Source organism: Petaurus breviceps, unplaced genomic scaffold (genome assembly GCF_028583685.1).
Source record: "Petaurus breviceps papuanus isolate PSGF00001 unplaced genomic scaffold, PetGlider_PUasm1.0 138, whole genome shotgun sequence".
NCBI lineage: Eukaryota > Metazoa > Chordata > Mammalia > Diprotodontia > Petauridae > Petaurus > Petaurus breviceps.
This window is the reverse complement of record NW_027185694.1, coordinates 20827085-20848020: the sequence shown is the minus strand read 5'-3', so window position 1 is coordinate 20848020 and position 20936 is coordinate 20827085. Positions and strand designations below refer to the sequence as shown.

Here is a 20936-nt window from a genome sequence, read left to right as displayed (position 1 = left end):
AATCTGTCATCAGAAGACTGAAGGAACTGAAAAACCAGTAAGAACTTCTGACCAAATATCTGTAGCCCATAGTCCAACAATAAATGGGTTAATTTACGGAATAAATTTTTTCTTTAATCTTAACTTTTTTTCTATCATGGACCCCTTTAATAGTCTGGTGTTTTTTTGTTTGTTTGTTTATTTGCCTTTAGGAGGGGGGAAGACTGGGCAATTGGGGTTAAGTGACTTGCCCAAGGTCACATGGCTAGAATGTGTTAAATGTCTGAGGCTGGACTTGAATTCAGGTCCTCCTGACTCCAGGACTGGTGCTTTTCTGAATGATGTTTTTAAATGCATACAGTAAGATGAATAGGACTACAAAGGGAGAAGGAAGAACAAACATTTATTAAGTGCCTACTGTATTCCAGGCATGGTGCTAGGCATTACAAACATTATCTCATTTGATCCTCACAAAAACCTTGGGAAGAACATGCTATTATTATTTTCATTTTGCAGATGAGGAAACTGAGGCAAGCGGAGGTTAAATGAAATGTCTAGCATCACAGAAATACTAAGTGACTGAGGTTGGATTAGAACTCGAGTCTTCATGACTCCAAGTCCAATGCTTTCTCCACTTTAACACCTAAAAACTCCTGATCTTGTCCAATTGTTGCTGTTCAGTCATTTCAGTCATGTCTGACTCCTCATGACTCCATCTGGGTTTGTTTGTTTAGTGGTTTTTTTGGCAAAGATACTGGAATGGTTTGCCATTTCTTTCTCTTGTTTTTCAGATGAGGAAACTGAGGCAAACAGGGTTAAGTAACTTATCCAGGGTCACACAACTAGTAAGTGACAGAGGCTGGATTTTCCTGTCTCCAGGCCCAGTGCTCTATCCACTGTACCACCTAGTGGCCTGACCCAATCCAAAACTCTTATCTTACAAAGGAGGAAGTTGAGATTCAAATGACTTGTCCAAGGTCATACAATTAGTAAATGACAGAGCCAGAACTCCAAACAGCAGCTGGTTGTTCTCATCCAGAGCTGTTCTCACAGCTTCAGAAGATACAAACCTAGGGAAAGGGAGAGCTTAGGCAGGATGACCATTTCACAAGCAGCTCCTGCAGGGCTGAAGAAACAGAAAAAGACTAAGAAGAATGTAAATAATAGTAACAGTACCAATATTTATATAGCACGTATTATGTGCCAGGCACTGTCCTAATTTCTTTACAATTATTACCTCATTTGATCCTAGCAACAACCCTGGGAGGTAGCAGCTATTATTATTCCCATTCTACAGGTACGAAAACTGAGGCAAAGGAGAAGTGATTGCCCCGAGGGGAAGGGAGGTCAGAGCTCAGAGCTGAAGCCCAAACCATGGCTCTGGTTCGGGCTGGTGCTAGGAACCCCAAAATGCAAGGGTGCAAGGTGGGTCTTCCTCGGAAGAATTCAACCACTCCAGCCTTCTTTACAGGCCACACCCCAGACACATCCCTCTACTTAGACCAAGGTTGGAGAGGACTTCCTTCTGTTTTCCCGGCTCCCGTGCCGCTATTACAATACTTCTATTTCAGGGCCAGCCCTAGGGCCCAAGTTTCTCAACCCTGCCCTTCCCTTGGCCAGCTCCACCCACTTTCCCCTGAGTTCAAGGTCAGATTGTTTTATTGTCCCCAATGCACGTGATCTCACCAGGACTTTACCCCTACAGTTAGCATAACTCCTCATTTCTATAAATAGTAGCTTGTTGTTAAGGAGGACCACGATATCCAGAAGGTGATGCTGTAAATTGGATTTACGTGAGGCAGGGCAGTGCAAAGTCCCCAGCCTCATTCTCCTCTCTAGAGCTATCTAGGTCCAGCAGCCAGATATGGATCAGCACCTCCAGGGAGACCTAGGCCTTTCTAAGCTAACATCTTTCCCAGGTCTGTTTGACTGAGGCAATACCCAGTAAAAGTAGATGGAGGAGGAAGAAAAAAAAGACCAATCAAATGTTTTTTAAAATACACAGAAGGAAATAAAAAGATGTCCAAAAGAGGACACAAAGGGCAATTTTTAAACTACCCTGTTAAATTTATATATAATTTCATATATAATTATATATAATATGTTATAATAAAGATGCATTATATTTATAATTATAGGTATCATTATAACCTATTAGACAATGCATATATGATATCATTATGCATATAGAATACATGTAATAGTGGATATATATTACATTAATAGATACCTATTAATGTTTATCTTTAAATATATTTTACATATGTATACTAGATAAAATATAAGTCCTTAGGCTCACATGCAATTCTCTCTTTTGTTCATTCTTGAACACTGAAATGTTTGTGTTTGTTGATGACTCAGTTTCTAATAAAAATTGTAATCTGGGGGGAATCTAGAGGGGAGGGCCCCAGCAGAGCTAGGCTAGGGAGCTGAAGTTTAGACACAGAGAGGGGAGGGAAGGAGGGCAGGCAAACCCCTCCCCCACCTCCTTGGCACAGCCCCAGGTGACTTCGAGGACAGCAACCTCCCTAAGCGTCTCTAGTTGCTATGTAGCAGGAGGAAGAGGAAACAGTTGAGGGGAGATCCCAGTAATCTGCCCCCAGCAGGTTGTGCAGAGACAGTGACTGCAGGAGCCAAGAGTCCTGTCCCCTGCCTTCACTGCCCCTCCCAAGCTGGAAGACAATGTGCTGGACCAGCCTAGTTCCCCTGCTACCCCTTCTACTGGGGCCCAGGGATACAGTGAGTTGGGGAAGGGAGCCAGCCCTAGGGGGTGTGGGGCTGAGAATGGGGCTGTCTGGACAGGGAAAGAGAGCCCCAGGAGTTGCAGGGGTAGGAGGGATGCTGAGAACTGGGATCCTCATGGCTAAAGTTGGAGTTAGGGGGTGGGGGCGCTGGGGAGAGGGCAGTAAGAAGAGGAGGTGTGTTGGATGCCAGCCTATAGAAATGCTAAGATTCCCAGGTAAATCTGCCCATAGGTTCATCTCTCTCTGTTTCCCTCCCTCAGATATTAAAGGGTTAAATATGAAGGAAGGTAAGTCACTCATCCACGGGGGGGGGGGGGGTGTATACAGCCTAAGGGAAGAGATGGGTCTATGGGAAGGAAGACTGTAGAAGTGGGTGGTAGACCTGAGGCCAAGCTTGGAGTGGAAGTAATGTTATATATGAATCAAATGCCTGAGTACCTCCTGTCTCCTCTGCCTCTCCTTAAAGTGTGTGGACGACCTCAAATCTCTGAGTGAATCCTTGAAGGTCCAGACACATCCCTGCTCAGGTGGCCATGGCAGGCCAAGCTCATCTAAAAGACCAGCTATTGGTGTGGGGCCACCCTCATCTCCCCAAGCTGGGTGCTAACAGCTGCCCACTGCTTCTACAAGTGAGTGCCCATGTTGGCCACGGGGAGATAGATGGAGCTCCAGGATCACACTCAAGGCAGAACAAGGGAACCAAGAGGCCTTGGTAGGGAGAGAGGGAGAGGCTAGGGGAAGAGAGATGGTCCCGATTAACTTCCTTGTCTCTGGATCTGATGCCAGTTCCTAACATCCCCTATTCCCTAGTCCCTCTCTCCAGTACTTAGGAACTCTGAACATCTGAAATGAGCTAATTGTCACCTACACAGTATGATACCAGAGGTTCCTAAGCATAAAAACAAGACCTGACATTCTCTAAAACATCCACAAGACCAAAACGAACCATTTCTTTGGATTTTCACCCTATGAATATTCTCCTAGCTTCAGGGACACTCACTGCTCCCTGATTCCTCCCACCCCCAGCAACAAAGTCCCCCCCCACCCCAAACTCAGCAGCTTCCAAGGCCATCGTTACCTCTCTTGGTCTTCTCTACAATCAAACAAAAAATCCCAAGCTCTGGAAGGTTCAGCTGGGGTCCAAGAAAATCAGGCCCCATCGGCTAATGATAACCAGTTTTATGCCCGGCCTATATCCTTATTACAAAAGACATCCATCCAAGGACATCACTCTGGCAAAGATGAGCTACCCAATACCCTTCATGAAGACCATCCAGCCCATTTGTCTTCCAACTTCCTTGGGAGAGTTTCAGAATGTGACCTCGTGCTGGTTGACTGGCTGGGGAAGGAAGGTGGATGGACAATGTGAGAATGAGTAAGAGGGACTGTTATTAAGAATAAAACCTTGCATTTCTACAGATCCTTGCAAAGCACCTTCACATTCCTCATTTCATTTAAGCCTGCAGTGAGTAACACAAGAAATTAAGACCCAAAGGGGTTCCATAGCTCGTATCCAGAGTCCTAAAGCTAATAAGTGAGAGAACAGGGAGGGTCAGAGGGACCAGAAGTTACCATGTGAACAAAGTCTCACTTTAAGAAGAAGGACAGGAGGGATAAAATAAAGCTAGGAGATTGTGATTAGAAAGAAATGCCAGAGTTCAAGGTCATGGAGGTGCACATTCAGGGTGTGAATGATGTTAAAATCCAAGGTGTGGACACCCTAGAAGACTGGAGGTGTATAAAGATATTGGGAGGAGGTGGGGGTGATACGAGGAACTCCTAGTCTGCTGCACTGGGATAGCTCCCACAGAACTGGACATATGCTGTGAGAATGTTAGAGCAGATTTTTACCGCTCTGGTGAGGTTTGCTTATTAGGCATTAATAGGTATTAGTAATCCTGCAAAAAGATGTGATTTTGTTTGAAGTATTTAAAAATATGATTCTAGGCTTCAGCAAAGTGCTAAAGTCCATGACACACAAAAAAACTTAAGAACCCCTTCTCTGGACAAGCTGATTTTGTACAGTGCTTTATGCTATTTAGACCACTACCCTTTTGAGAACATCGAGGATTCTGGTTTTGCCATTTAATTTCTTGGCCCCCCTCCACAGAGTCAGGTACATCTGCATCTTATTCTTTGAATTTGCTTGTTTCCATCACTAATTCCAACTATAACTTTCCTTCTCTTTCCTATGATCATTAGGGTTGAAGAGACAAAAAGGCCTGCAGGAAATAGAAGTTCCCCTCCTTGACCAAAAGATCTGTGATATCTATTATCAGGAAAAATTAAACACCCCGAGTCAAGTGGGCCTTGTATTTGATGACATGTTTTGTGCTGGCTTTTCAAGTGGCAAGAAAGATACATGCCAGGTGAGGTGTCCCAATTAGATTTTTTTAAATTTGATCCTGCTTGACCTCTCCAAATTCCCACTGGGATTCCTAAATTGGACCCAGGAGTCTCCCCTGTGGCCCCAACTACCCACACCACATATTCAAGGTCCCTTTCCCTCTCAGCTCAACCCTATGAACTTTTTTTTTAAACTATACCCATCCCCTTATCTGTCTCATTCCTTTTATCTTCTTCCAGGGTGACTCTGGAGGGTCCTTGTCCTGTAAGATTAATGGTACCTGGCGTCAGGCTGGGATCGTGATCTGGGAACTGGGTTGTGACCGTGCTAACCAGCCTGGTATCCACACCAATGTCAGCCTCTACACCCCCTGGGTCCTAAAGACCATCCACTCAAGTGCCCGTGACCTCTGTCCTTTGGGGATCTTCTGTACCTTCCCACTGCTGCTACCTTGGGTTTCCTTAGTCCCCTTTAGTTCATCTCTCATGGATCCTAGTCAAGGTTTGGCAGGTGGGGCGAAGCAAAGAGTGTCTCCCCAGGGCTAGACTTCGTGGCAAAGATTAGGTCAGAGTCCTTACCTGCACCGTTAAAATGATATTTGAAGACACTTTCCAAGCCCACACCACCAACCCCAATCCCATGCCTAAGGAGGGTGGCACATTAGGAACAGACAATTAAACTGGAGGAAAAGTTGGAGATGGCGATCAGAAAATCTTTGAGGTTCTTTGTGTATTCACAAACTTCTTTCTCTGTCATTTACCATGGATTGACTGTTACAATAAAATTGTTGGGTTTTTTCCCCAAGGTAATATGGATTCTTTTAAAATGGCTTCTCTGTTGGTCTTTCCCCAATCATGACTTGGCAGAGATCAGTGAAGGTAAAAGTTTTACTTTTTCCAAGAATTCTGGCTGGTCTCCAGTCACCGCACAGCTCCCCTCCTCTTCTCTCTTCACTGTTAGGACTACAGGTGGGGGCCCTCATTCTCCCTATGTCCTCTGTGCTCCTCACACGTCCTCTCATGACCTTTAGAACCAGGATCTAAATATAGTCTTAAAACAGTATAAGATCAGAGGGCTCCAATTCACAGAATCACAGGCTTAAATAATTGGAAAGAAATCCTCCATACCTTATTGTGACTCTGTTTACATGCCCAAGATCCTATCTCATTATCTCTCATTATCCGTTTCTTGTTCCTGTTCTAAATCTCTACCAAAGAGGTCATTTTGAAATGACACTCTTCCCTACTCTTTTCAAAGTACATTTAGCTACTGGTTTAAATCTAGGGGTTGGTTGAGACAGGCTAAGAAATGGGTGTGTTAGCCGAGAAAGCCCAAAAACTCATAAAAGGGGAATATGGTTTAAGGTGGGATGCCTGAAATTCAAAGGGTATGGGGCTAAGGGGATTTAAGTAAGGAGTATTTAGCCAGAAGAAGATGGTGTAGTTCCAGTTGAGTCCATCAAAGGCCTCATTTCTGGGACTTTGACCCAGTACAGTGAAGCAGAGAATACATACAGTGATACACAGCTGGTAACGATTCGGAACTGGACTGGCCTGGGTCAGGATCCCAGAGGTCTTGATAAAAGCAAAGAGCTAATTTAGTACTAGGAAATGTAAAAGACAGGAAGCTAAATTTTGTTCAGAGGATAGAATTTCAGTTTCGCATCTTACAACTCACAACCCTTTTGGATGGTTTTAGAAATAACTGGGATATCAGAAATCATCTAGTTCAATCCCCTAATTTTACAGATGAAGAAATTAAATCCCAGGAGAACAATTAGGTGGGGGCCTGAATCTGATTCTTTTCAGATAGATCCCCAGTAACCACACCCCCCAAAAGGGATTCCTAACTTAATCATGTACTTGTTTTTGTTTTTTATATATATTTTTTGATAATTGTATTTCAATATAATTGGTTTCTTTGTAATCATATATATTTTATTCTATGCATTTAAACATGTTATTCTGAGAAGAGATCTGTTCATTTCATTGGATTGCCAAAGATGTCCATGACAAAAAAAAGTTAAGAATATCAGACCTACTTTAAATCAATACAGTCATACAGAGAGATGCAGAGCTGGGGAATGTGTGAATCACAGAGAACATGGCATTTGTCCAGCATATCCCTCAGAAGGATAAAGCACCACAGCGACCATAGGGAGCATGAGAGTGTCCCTTCTATTGTAGAAGACTGGGTTAGATGACAGCCTTGTTACCTGTGGTTAAAGTAGTACAAAGCAAAAAGCTATTTAGATTTTTTAAATAATCAGATAAATAAAAATCAAAACAACCTTTAGGTAATACCATATAAATCTATCAAATGGATGAAAATAGGTAAAAATGGCCAATTCAATGATGGTTGAGCTATGAGGAATTAAGCACTCAAACATTGTTGGCATAAGATTTTTGCATGGTACATGTGTCAATATGCAGTAAGAGTCATAAAACTGATTGTACCTTTTGGCCTCCTGTTTCCACTGCTGGAATGCTATCCTAAATTAATTCAAAGGGGGAAAAAAGAACAAGAACATTCCTAGCTACATTATTCATCTTAGCAGAAAAAAAAATCAAACCACCTATATGTTCAACAATTAGAGAAAGATGGAATAAATGATAATATAGGGAAAAGAAAGGGAATAAGCATTTATATAGTGCCTATTATGTTCCAGGTACTGTGCTAAGTGCTTTATAAATATTATCTCATATAAGGAACTGACTGGATGGTTGGTCTCAAAAAGTATTAGTTAATGGTTTTTGAAATCAACATGACAGGTTTCCAGTGGAGTACTCTAGGGATTTATGTTTGGCCCTGTACTGTTTAACATTTTTATCAATGAGTTGCATACACATATAGATGGTATATCCATCAAATTTCCAGATGATACAAGGCTGGGAGGGAGAGATAACACACTGGATGATAGAGTCAGGAGCCAAAAGAATCTGGGTGGGCTCTTAAATCATTGGGCTAAATCTAATAAGACAAAATATAATTGGGTAAGTGTAAAGTTTTAAACTTGAATACAAAAAAACACTCAGCTTCTCAAGTATAATATGGGGAAAGGGAGACTGGTAAAACCCCAATAATTCTGAAAAAGATATGAGTGATTTAGTGGCCTATGAGTTAAAAGTGAATTTGATCTTAGGCTGCATTAAAAGAGGCAGAGTTTCTAGGAATAGGGACATGAAGGTCATACTGTACTCTGCCTTCATCAGACTTCATCTGGAATATTGTGTTAAGGCTTCTAAGCACCACAGTTTAACAAATGCATTGATAAGTATGAAAAGAACAGCTAGGATGGTGAAAAGCCTTGTGTCATGACATATATGGACAGGTTAAAAGAACTGGGCGTGTTTATCCTGGAGAAGAGAAGACTCAATGGGGATGGGAGCTGTCTTCAAACATCTGAAAGATTCTCATGTGAGGATTGGATTAGATTTGTTCTGTTTGGACCCAGAGGGCAGAGCCAGCAGCAATGAGTAAACAGTATAAAGAAGCTACTTTTGACTCCCTGTGAAGGCCCAGAAGTGGAATGGCCAGCTTGTCCAAGGTCTTCAGGCAGAGGTTGGTCAACCGCTTGTTAAGTATGCTTCGGTGGAGATTCCTTTTGTGAATGCACTGGACTTGTGGACCACTTCCAACTCTCAAATTCTGTAAATGTTATGATAATCTAAAAAATATGGAATTTGAAGAATACCAAGAACATTGGAAAGACAAAATGATACAAAGCAAGGTCAATGGATGAAGAAGATAATTCATGCACACTGTTTGCAACTAAAAAACAATATATATTTTTTAAAACAACAAAGGTAGCATACCTCAATCTTAAGCACACAAACTTATTTAGAAGGAGGGCAGAATGAATATGTTGCAACTGTTCTTTGTTTTTGCTTTTTGAATGACAAATGTGATGAATACAAAAAAAGCATGGAAAGTCTTAAATGAACTGATGTAGAGTGAAGCTAGCAGAACCAAGAAAACACTATCACAATGACTTCTACAATATAAATAGAAAGAACCACCACAAAACAATCAAAAATGTATTTTTTTTTCGAAACTACGAAGACCAAATATGACCCGAAAGAAGAGATATGAGAGAATCACCTTCTCCCCCACACCTTTGCAGAAGTAGGCAATCCACAGGTATGAGGCAATGGTGAGTTTCTTCAAGCAGACATTTTTTGAGAGTCTTTACCAAGTAGTAAATATTACAATATTTACAAAATAACATAAAAATGTTGTAAATGTTGGTGTTGCAATATCCTAGCTGTCTGCCCCTATTTAGTTTTTCCTTAAAAGTTATTGGCAACATCCTCAAGGTTTAATTAACTGCTCATTGATGCTGGTGGACCATCATGGGCAACTCAGAGGTAGAGAAGTTTCATTCATCTGAATTGACTCAAAGTACCTTCAATGCATGTCCCCATTAAATATCTTTCCTCTGCTATGGATAAATAAATGTCCCTTTATTAACAGTTGAATGATTTATATAGATGTCTCGTTTCATTCCAATATCAGTCTTAAACTACCAGAAGACTGACCTAAGTCAAGCCCAGCCCAGAATACAGCATTTGCTCTTGCTTCTATAATAAAAGTTATTTTTGCTACCATGTTGTGGTTCTCACTGTCCCAGTGCTCCCCTGATTTGAAACTCAGCTCTCCGTGGGCTACAGCATCTTTTTTTTACTTTGTTAGATTGTAGGGAGTTATTTTTCAAACATTAGAGAGGTAATCAATTTCTCTTAACTATCTTCCACCATTTAGTAGGAAGAGCTTTCTAACTGGATGATCATATCTATGAGCATGCACAGCCAAGAAACAAAAGGCAGTGTACACACAAAACTTGTGTATTCTAGTGGAATTTATTGAAGAATATTTTATAGTCAACCAAGGCCTCTGAAAAAGGGCCAAAGACACAGGTACTTACGCATGCAAGTTACATACATAGATGTATCTTACTTCTGGGTTATAGATTGCTCTGTGAAGCACTTGCCTCCCCAGATCAGTTCTTGACATAAAGAACGGCTCTCCACCTTGGCCTTTATATAGTAATAGCTAATATTTATACAGCACGTCGAGGTTTGCAAAGTGACACATATGTGTATAATCTCATTAGAGATATGTACTAATTATATCACCTATATGGTCATATAAGTATATATGTGTGTATGTATAGATCTGTTGTTGTTTACTCATTTCAGTCATATCCAACTCTTCATGACCCCATTTGGGGTTTTCTTGGAAAAAACACTGGAGTGGTTTGCTATATTCTTCTCCAGTTCATTTTACAGATGAGGAAACTGAGGCAAACAGGGCTAAGTGCCTTGCCCAGAGTCACAGAGCTGGTAAGTGTTTGAGTTCGAGTTTGAACTTGGGTCTTCCTGAGTCCAGGCCCAGTGCTCTATCCTCTGCATCACTAAGCTGCCTATGTAGATGTGTGTGTGTGTGTGTGTGTGTGTGGTGTGTGTGTGTAGCCCCACCTTTGACATGTTTTGGTGACACTTCATTTTCCAAGTCTAAATATAGGGGGTTTTAGTGTTTAGTAACCTTTTTAGTGTTATAAACCAAAAAACTTTGCTGGCCCTGGGAAGTTTTTAGACCCCTTCTCAGAATAAGTTTTTAAAAACTTAAAATGAATACACAGGATGACAAAGGAAACCAATTATATTGAAATAGTTATAAAATGAATTTTAAAAACAAGTTCACAGACAATAAGCTAAGGAATTGTGATCTAGAGCAAATAGTTGGTAAGGAAACATAGGTTATCATTTGTTATTTTGGTTCCCAAATTTATTTCCTGAGAACTTTGAGCATTATAATTAGTTGACAGGGCAAAAGGGGGAGAAAATAGAGAGGGAGAAGCTCATCCCACAACTGCCTTTGCACTTTTAGTATTCACTACATAGAAACAGGGATCTGTTCTCATGGCCTTGGGCTGCGGAAAACATTCTTATCTGCGTATTCTAGATCTGAGAGCAGCAAAAAGCAACAAAGAAAAGAAATAAAGATACCACTATGTTTGTGCAAGACCTTGAATTTCTGAGTTAACCCTTAATGTTCCCAAGCCAATATCCATATTCCAAAGCAGGTTGTCTGTATTGATACAGTAAAACAGTTAGCATTCCCTCAAGAATATTGTTCAATAGGCATGTAGTGGGGTCCTGAACTTTTGAGATGGATGTACAGGCAAGTACAGGGGGCTAGAAAAGATGACCAGAACCCCATTTTCCATTAAAGTCATCCTATCTGTTTATTTAATTTAGAGTCTTACAGAGTTGTCATACTGCTTTGAAACAGATGTTGGAGCACAGGTTGCAAGCATTCTTATGGGGTCTTTATGCAAATGCTGATCCTAAGCTCAGTAAGATGAGTTCATGAAGTTTCCCAAGAAGTCATGTTTCTTGTTCCCTTTTAATACACAATAAAACCAATCTTTATTTGCCTCTCTAGGGAGTACCCGTGACTCATCTTTCCATTTAACTACAACTTCCTTTTGTTTTCTGGCTTCATTTCTTGTGAGAATATCAAAACCAATATGATTCGGTTTTTCCAGTCATAGGCATATATCTTGGTTACGAGACAAGAAAACTCATGCATTTATAGCACCAATAGTTATTTTAATGCTTATAGTCTAAAAACTGTTTGAGTCTTAGCACCCTATGCCCCACCCCAACCCTTCCATCTTTCTGTCACCAAAAATATAGAAGCAAAAGGTAGAGTGCACTGGACTCAGGGATGCTTTATATTTGTCTCTGTGTCATGAGTTGACAAATCCAAACACCAAATGGTCAGTCTACTAATGATAAGCCTTTCCATATTTAGTGACTTTGGGCTTTGTGAAACAGAGGCTATGGTTAGAACCACACACAAATACAAAATATACCATGAACAGTGCATAAAGAAGGAACCATTGATGGGAGATTTGAGAAGAAAAAGAAATTCACAACTGGAAGGATTCCAAGACCTCACTGAAGAGGTAACTTTTCCTCTCTATCTTGAAGGATGAGTTATTCAGCTCAAGTCCATCTAACACATCATCCTTCCAAAGTATGCCCCCTTCTCTGTTCCCATAGGCATCATCCTAGTTTGGACCTCACTGCTCACCCAGAACATTGCAATAGCCTCCTGACCGACCAGGTCTTGCTTCCAGTCTCTCCTTGACTTGAACTGTAATTCACAAAGGTGTCATGATGATCTTCCTAACAGATAGGACTGACCCAGGCCCGCTTCCCAGAAATCTTCATTAGCTTCCTATCGCTTAGAAAATAAAATGCTTCTCAGTCTGGCATTTAAGGGCCTCACCAATCTGGTTCCAATTGGTTTTCCTAATTTCATACTACTTCTTTTGATGCATTTATGCATAGTCAAATTGTATTACTTACTCTTCCCTGATCTCATCCTTTCTTCTTAGCCTTTAAGACCCAGAGAGGGTACCATGAAGGCTTCTCTCATTCCCTTCCACTAAAAGTAATTGATATCCTTCAGTTAAATGGAAGTTTCATGAGGTCAAGAACTAGGATTTTTTTCTTCTCTGTTTCCCTCAGTGTCTAGCATAGTATCATATAATGGGTACCTGATATCTGGGTTTTTTAAAATTTATCAACTCTCTCCCTGCTTAAATTTTTCTAGAACACTTTGTCTAGACTGTTCTTTTCTGCCCAATTGCATTCCTCTGTGTCAAAAGGTTTGATGCATATATCCTCTATTAGATAAGATCTTCTTTGAAAGGAAGAACTATCATTTTTCACCTCTGAAACTCTGTCCCAGTACAGTGACTTTCACAGGGTGGACACTTAATGGGTGTTTTTGTTCATTTGAGTTTAGTTGTTCATCAAACATTAACTGCTTGTGCCTATATTGGCAGAGGGAGTTTCCTATACCAATAAAATCCAAGATCCATTTACCTGTGTTGAGGCACACATCAGGAAGATGTCCCACACAAAGGATTCCCTAATCGAGGATATAGATGGCACCCTTTGCAGTTGCTACCATGTCCATTACATTGAACCTTGGAATTCTACTGAGTCTCTCCAAATAAGATTCCTAGAAATAACTGGCATAAATAATGTAAAGGGGGGGAAAGCACAGCAAGAACAGCTTACATATATACACATAACCATTATAGGGACTAGATTTTGGTTGAAGGTATAGAGAAGGGGGAAAATAAAGGTTACCAACTTTATCAGCTCCTTTCAGGCTTGCTCCCAAAGTGATTTGTATGAGCTCAGACGTGATCAAAAGTGTAGTGAGACTGAGACACTTATCCCAACCCACAGGCATAATAACAGATTTAGTTTGACTATATCTTTCCCTCTTGGGGCTCCAGAAGTATGCTTGAGGGGTCAAGGATGTCTTTCACTAATGCTATTGACTCACACAATTCTGGCCGGTCAACATTAATTGACAGTGCTTGGTTCTCCAGTATCATCTAATCAATTAATATCAATCAACTTTTTAACAAAGTGATATTTATTCCAAAGACATAGAAAAAACTGAAGTATAAACATGCCCCTATCTCAATATGCTCTCTTCGAAACCACCTCAGTATTTGAGGAGATGGACTCCAACTTAAAGCAATTTCCACACATCATTTGCCTCAAAAGTTCACTTCCAAATTCAAGATAGCTGATGGATTTATTGTTACAGTCCCCGTTTGGCTGTCTTCAATCTATGCTAGGTCATTACTCTCTACATAGTCTGACCACAGAATAGGGCGTGAATTCCAAGTCCCCAACCTCTGCTAGTTCACCATTTCACCCTTTCCCCTGGTGGGGAAATAATGGACTGAAGCTCCTCTCCCAACCAAGGGGCTTACAGCAGTCCTTGTATCCTCACTTGACCCCAGACATACAGGAAAGAGGCAGAACCTTGCTTTGGCTGGTTAATATCTTTAAATAGACTCCAGTTCTGATTTGGTAGTTAATCAATAGCCTTTCTCTTTTGGTGTATGGTTAGCAGACCAGAACTAGTTATAGAATATCTGCATATGCTTCAGCTGGGGGGAGTAGGTAAAGACCCTTCCATTACAGCAGGTCTCACACATTTCCAGAGTGGGCTCCTCACACTTTTTCACATAGAGTTTGCATCAGTATGCTGAATATACTCACTAACAACCATCCTACCTCCTTTACAAAAGGTATCTCCTTGCCATAGCTCCACTATGCTTCTTTGCAATTTTGCTAAGCGGATTATTTTCAGGGACATAAGGATGCCACCAACAGAATGAAAGGAGTTGAAAGAAATTTGTTTGGCTTTATTCAAATCAATCAATCAACATGCATTTATTAAAAGTACTTACTCTGTGCCAGGAACTGGGCAAGGCACTAGCAATGCAAAGGAAAAGAAAAAGCAGTCCCTGCCCTCAAGGAGCTTAGGTTCTAATGGAGGAAATAATATGTATATAAACAGGTACATACTTGTACATATAAAGGAGATGAAAGGTAATCAGAGTAAAAGGCACTAGCAGCTAAAGGGACTAGGAAAGATCTCCTATAGAGGTGACAGATGGGGACAGTCTGCTAGGATCCATTATCACAAAGAGCCAAAATAGCCTTTCAGACTACTGTTTAAGAAAGAAAATAGACTGATTCCTCCTTTCATGGAAGAAAAGCCTGCATAACAACTCAAGACAAGCAGGGAGTAAACTCATCAGAAACATTAAGCAGAAGAATCATGAATAGAGGATCCCAGTTCAGATAAAATAGCAACAAATGCAACACACACACACACACACACACACACCAACTATGTAACTTGGAGTGTAAGGTTAAGAGTGGGAGGTGGTAGGAGGCATGAATTGAGTTTAAGGTTAGGGGATCAGGAGAAGGAACTGACACACAGAAAAGGTAGGGAATGGGAGGGGATGGGAAGATGGAGAAGCTGCCTAGAAAAGAGAGTGATGAACTAGAAAAAACTGAATAATAATTCAGTTAGAAAAAGCTGGTAAGGAAAAGAAACAGATTTCTTCACCCAATATTACCCAGGAGTGGGCCTCCAGAGGCCTCCATCAGTCATCCAGGACAACAGGAAGTTATCTGGGATACAGAAACCATAAGCCATCCCTCCTGACCTTCTCCTATCTTCCACCTATCTTCCTGATCTCACTCACCCTAAAAGGATTGTGGAAGTATAACCTATGACCAAAAAGCCTAGCTTTGTATTTGTATGGACTAGTTTCTATCATTTTCACAAAATTGCCCTCTCTGCTCATGCTTCCCACCCAAGGTTTCCCCTGGAGAACATCAGAATTGTACTCATTTTGCCCTCACTGAAGGTACCAGCTGTGGATACCCCAAAATGAGAAAGCACATGAGGTCAATATGGAGTTAATCCCTCATCCTCCACTGAGATCTATCTCCCCCACAAACCTATACAACTCTCTAAATTTATAGCATTATCCTGAGGTGGAGGTCCCACCTCGGAAGGGGAAATAGCTGAGTGACTGCTACAGAGACAACTTCCATCTAAGTCTCAAAAAAAAAAAAGCATTTATTTATTTATTTACTTACTTACTTACTTATTTATTTTTAGTTTTCAGCATTCATTGCCACAAGAATTTGAGTTCCAAATTTTCTCCCCATCTCTCCCCACCCCCCTACCCCAAGCATACAGATTTCTCTTCCCCCAGTCTGCCCTCTCTTCTATCCCCTCCTCTCCCTACTTCCCCCTCATTTCTCATAGGGCAAGATGGATTTCTATATCCCATTGCCTCTATATCTTATTTCCTGGTTGCTTGTAAAAACAATTTTTTAACATTTGTTTTTAAAACTTGAGTTCCAGATTCTCTCCCTTCTTCCCTCCTCACCCACCCCCCACTGGGAAGACAAGCAATTCAATATAGGTTATACATGTGTCTTCCAAGTAACTCTTAATGAAGGACAAGGTCAGGTGTGTTTCTCCATATTGTTATTCTGTCCCCAGCACTGCAATTAAGTATATCCCTGAACTCAGCGTTGTTTGGGAATCTGTGACCTGGAGGCTTAGCCCTAGAATTCAAAGTTATTCTAGACTTGGACATGCATCTCCCTGTTTGTCTACAAAGTCCTCTGTCACTCTGACACTGCCTCTGCCCACTGCAATCACTGTGGCCATAGGGCTCCTCTTCTCTTGGGGCCACGTGGTTCTCTGCAGGGGCCACAGGTCGCTGCCTTGATTAGGAATGTTCCCATGTGGTTGGGAGTTGAACTAGGTATGGCACCCCTCTAGAAAGTTTTCAGATTCCTTAGTGCAAAATGGGCACCTAAAGATTATGTGAATGAAACAGAGAGGCCGTGACAGGTCCCACCAAGCTGGAAATGTTTCAAAGGCAGAATAACAATAGACTTTATGTCAGAGAGCCAGACAACCTCACTGGGAAGAGGTTCATCACCAGGTTGGCTCGAAGGGTAACATTTCAGGTAACCACCCACTAAAGTGCAGAGAGGGTTGTTATCTACATCAATGAAAGAAGCACAGATGTTGGTGCATAATTAGTAATTTCCTTCTGAGTTCCTTGGGAGCACTTAAAGCTGATCCAGTGTCCTATCAAATAATGTTCCTAATTGTTTTCAGGCACATGAATAAATCCAACTTTTCCAATTCCCTCTTTTGCCACTCTGAAAGAACCTGTAAAAGCAGAGGTTCTAAACCTAGGGTCCCCTGAACTAGTTACTGGTTTTATTTTTTTTAATATTTTGATAATTACATTTCAATATAATTGGTTGCTATATATTTTATTTTATGCATTTAAAAAAGCATTATTCTGAGAAGGGGTCCACAGTCTTCACCAGACTGCCCATGACACAAAAAAAATTAAAAATACCTGCTATACTGGGGAATGGTTGAACAAGTTATGGTATGAGAAATGATGGGGGCAGCTAGGTGGCACAGTGAATAGAGCACCAGCCCTGGAGTCAGGAGGCCTCAGACACCTAACACTGACAAGTCCTGTGACCTTGGGCAAATCACTTAACCCCAATTGCCCTGCCTTCCCCCCCAAAAAAGCAAAAAAAAAAATGATGAGCAAAAAATTCTCAGAGAAGTCTGGAAAGACTTACATGAGCTGATGCAAAGTGAAGTGTACTGTGTACAAAGTAAGGTCTGTGAGACAATCAGCTATGAATGACTTAGCTATCCTTAGCAATACAATGATCCAAGACAACTCTGAAGGACTTATGATGAAAAATGCTATCCATTCCCAGAGAAAGAACTGAGGGTGTATGAATACAGACTGAAGCATACTTTTTTAAACTTTATTATTCTTGAGTTTCTTTTTGTTTATGTTTTCTTTTGCAACATGGCTATTATGGATAATTTTTGCATGATTACACATACATAACCTTGATCAAGTTGCTTGCCTTCTTAATGAGGGAATGGAGGGGGGGGGGAAGAAGGGAGAGAATTTGGAACTCAAAGTTTTAAAAACAAATGTTAAAAATGGTTTTTACATGTGACTAGGGAAAAATAAAATACTAAATAAAAGCTTAAAATGAAAAAAAAAACAGAATACCTACTACAAACTACTATTGGATTTAGTGGAAGAACACTGTAGTGATGGTAATATTAATAATTATAAGAAGAAGCATTCACATTTGCATATAGTGAATGAAAAAGAACTAATAATCTGGCTTCTAAAACTATGGAGCGCAATAAGAATTGTGCACTAATCCCCAAAGGGAACACAATATTCATCTTTCTGATACAATCAAGTATTTATTATCTATCCTCAAAGTGAAGGCTAGTCTCCCTCCTCAAAGATGTAATCCATGTCCTGTAATTGCAGGTCTAGGCATAAACCATCAGATTCAACGTTGGAAGCTTCTCAGTAAAGAATCCCATGGCTTATGCCCCAACACAGGGCTTCCCTCAAAACACCTGAATTTGGTTCATGTTTGCTCCCACCTAGAGTGTTCCCCAAGAACATCAGAAGCTCCTGATGTTCTCTAGCTAGTTCTTGTCTAGTTCTTACCCAAACAGGAAAAGATCTCTAGCTTTCATATAAACACCCAAATTGACAGAATATTTAATATAGGTCAAATTTAATTGGACCCAAAACAAAACACAAACGATTCATACCTGAGAACATGAACAGCCAAAACAAATCATCCTCACAGGCAGAGGAGACAAACTCAGTCAGCAAGTACCTGTTAGAGGTTTGAAAAATGTGACAGAGGAGAAAGTAAAGAGGAGGGAACAATGAACAATTAGAACTAAGTAATAGACATGTAAGACCCTTTGGAAAAAGGAGAAATTAGCTGCTTGTGTTCAAAGGAATACTGCTATGGATCCACAGATGCTATCAAGTGAAAGATCATCCAGCAAACACCAGTAATGACTGCTGGCTCCTTGATAAGGATCACTGCAGCAGCTTTATACCAACTTGGCATCAAACCTAAGGAAGTTTGAAGATAATATAAAACTAGGAGGGCTAGCTAGCTCAAACACCAGGTGACAGAGTCAGGATCCAATAATATCTTGGCTAGGACATTGCCAAATCTAAGAAGATGAAACTTAATAAGGATAAATGGAAAGTATTATATTTAGGTGTAAAAATTGGCTTTACAAGTAAAATGGTGGGGGGAGGGCAGGAGGAGGATGATTAGACAGCAGTTTATCCAGAAAAGATATGGAATGTTTGGTGGATTACAAGCTCTATATTACATCAACACTGCAAAGTGCCAAGCAAAGAAATTTAACATGATCTTAGGCTGCATTGAGAGGGCAGAGTTTCCAGGAATAAGGAATAAGTGCTGCCATTGTCTGCCTTGGTCAGAGCATCTGCATTACTGTTCAGTTCAGTCCGAGAAACCACATTTTATAAAGGACACTGATAAATTGGACAGGATCTAGAGGGGAGAGCAACCAGGAAAGTGCAGGGCACCAAGTACATGCTGTATGGGAAGCAGCTGAAGGATCTGGGACTATTTAGCTTTGAGAAGAGTACTGAACTTGGAGGCAGGGTGACCCGAGCTCACCTCCTACCTCAGACACTTACTGGGACAGAAATGGAAGCAACATATGGACATTACAAAGAGGCAAATGAAGGTTTAATACAAGGGGGGAAAATTACTAACAATTAGAGCTGGTTGAGAATGGAATGAGCTGTCTCGGGCAGGAGTGGGTTTCCCTCAAAGGAGGGAAGAGTTCTTCAGGGAAAAGCTGGATGGTCATTCGGTTACAAAGTGCTTTCATGGGCACGAGTTGAAAGGATCCTCACAACAGTACCATTCTTGTACAAATAATACAAGAATTATTATTCCAATTTTAAAGTTGGGGGAAACTCAGGGTCAGGGACATTAAGTGACCTGCTTATGGCCACATAACTCATAAACAGCAGACCTAAGCATCCAACGTAGGTTACCAGTTTTAAGAGAATTTGTTTTGGAACTAGAACATGGGAGCCGAAAGAAACTATCTAATACAACTAATTCGTGTTACAAATGAGGAAACCGAGACCCAGAAAGGGGAAATGACTTGCCTTAGGTCATATACTTCGATATCTTTGGAAACTGTATTTCTTCTGAAATAAGCAGCTAAAAAAATTTGACAAGATATGCTTCATGGAAAAGCCTCCTCCATGCCCCACCATCCAAATATTCTCCCTTCACCCCTTCCCTTTCCCCCCCAGCAATCAGCCCATATCTGTCTTTCTGTCCTGTGCCTAAACTCCCCGGGGTAGCAATCTGCCTCCACTTCATCCCCTCTCACTTTCTTTTAAACCCTCTGCAATCTGGATTTTGACCTCATCTTTCAACACTGCTCCCTCCAAAGTTCCCAGTGATCCCTTACTTGCCAAATCTAAGGGCCTTTTCTCAGTCCCATCCTTCTTGACTTCTCCGCAGCCTTTGACACAGTGAATGCTCTCTCCTTTTTAGGTTTTCCTGACACTCTTGGGTCTTCTCCCACCTGTCTGATTGCTCCTTCTCAATCTCCTTTGCTGGATCTACTTGCAGCTCATGCTCAATAACTATTGGTGACCTCCAAGGTTCTGTCCTGGGCTCTCTTCTCTTCTCTTCTTACACTATTTCCCTTGATAGTCTCATCAGTTCCTATGTGCTCAATTATCATCTCTAAACGGATGATCCTCAGAACTCTGTACCCAGCTCTCACTTCTCTCTTAAGCTCCAGTCTCCAAATGCCTCAAATATCTTGACCTAGATCTCCTGTAGATGTCTGAAATTCAATATATCCAAAACGACTCATTTTCTTTCCTCAAAAACCCTCTCCTCTCCCAAACTTCTCTATTATCATCAAGGGCATCACCATCCTCCCCGTCACCTAGGCTCACAACCTCTGTGTCGTGCATCTTCATACTCACTCCACATATCAAATCTATGGCAAACCTTCTCATTTCTGCCTTTACAACATATAAGCCCCCCTTCTCTGTATTCCTACAGCCATCATTCTGGTGCAAATCTCACACCTGGTCTATTGAAATAGCCTGCTGAGTGGCTTTCAGAAAAACCTAGAAAGACTTACATGATGAACAGATGCTGAACCAGGAGAACATTGTACACAGTGGCAGCAACATGGTGTGATGACCAACTTTGATGGACTTGGCTCTTCTCTGCAATACAATGATCTAAGACAGTTCCAAAAGACTCATGTGGAGGGTGCTATTCATATCCAGAGAGAGAACTATGGAATCTGAATGCAGATCAAAGCATACTATTCTCTCTCTCTCTCTCTCTCTCTCTCTCTCTCTCTCTCTCTCTCTCTCTCTCTCTCTCTCTCTCTCTCTCCCTCTCTCCCTTTCTCTCTCTCTCACACACACACACACACACACACGCACGCACACTCTCACACACACTCTCTCACACACATTCATGCACTCTCTCTCTCTGCCTGTCTGTCTCTCTCTCTCTCTCTCTCTCTCTCTCTCTCTCTCTCTC

General features: G+C 41.1%; 1 protein-coding gene, 1 long non-coding RNA gene and 1 pseudogene across 2 annotated transcripts in view; 2 read left to right on the top strand and 1 right to left on the bottom strand.

Annotated features, from left to right (window-relative positions):
* LOC138176672 (elongin-B) overlaps window positions 1-20936 on the top strand; it is a 497250-nt gene that overhangs the window by 442573 nt on the left and 33741 nt on the right. The gene's annotated exons all lie outside the window — the stretch shown is intronic.
* On the bottom strand, window positions 419-20798 carry LOC138143633 (uncharacterized). The gene is made up of 3 exons (XR_011163757.1): window positions 20524-20798; window positions 18121-18188; window positions 419-1105 (listed from the first exon to the last, which is right to left on the bottom strand). It is a non-coding gene; the product is annotated as an uncharacterized lncRNA (long non-coding RNA).
* On the top strand, window positions 2662-5615 carry LOC138143942 (tryptase beta-2-like; annotated as a pseudogene).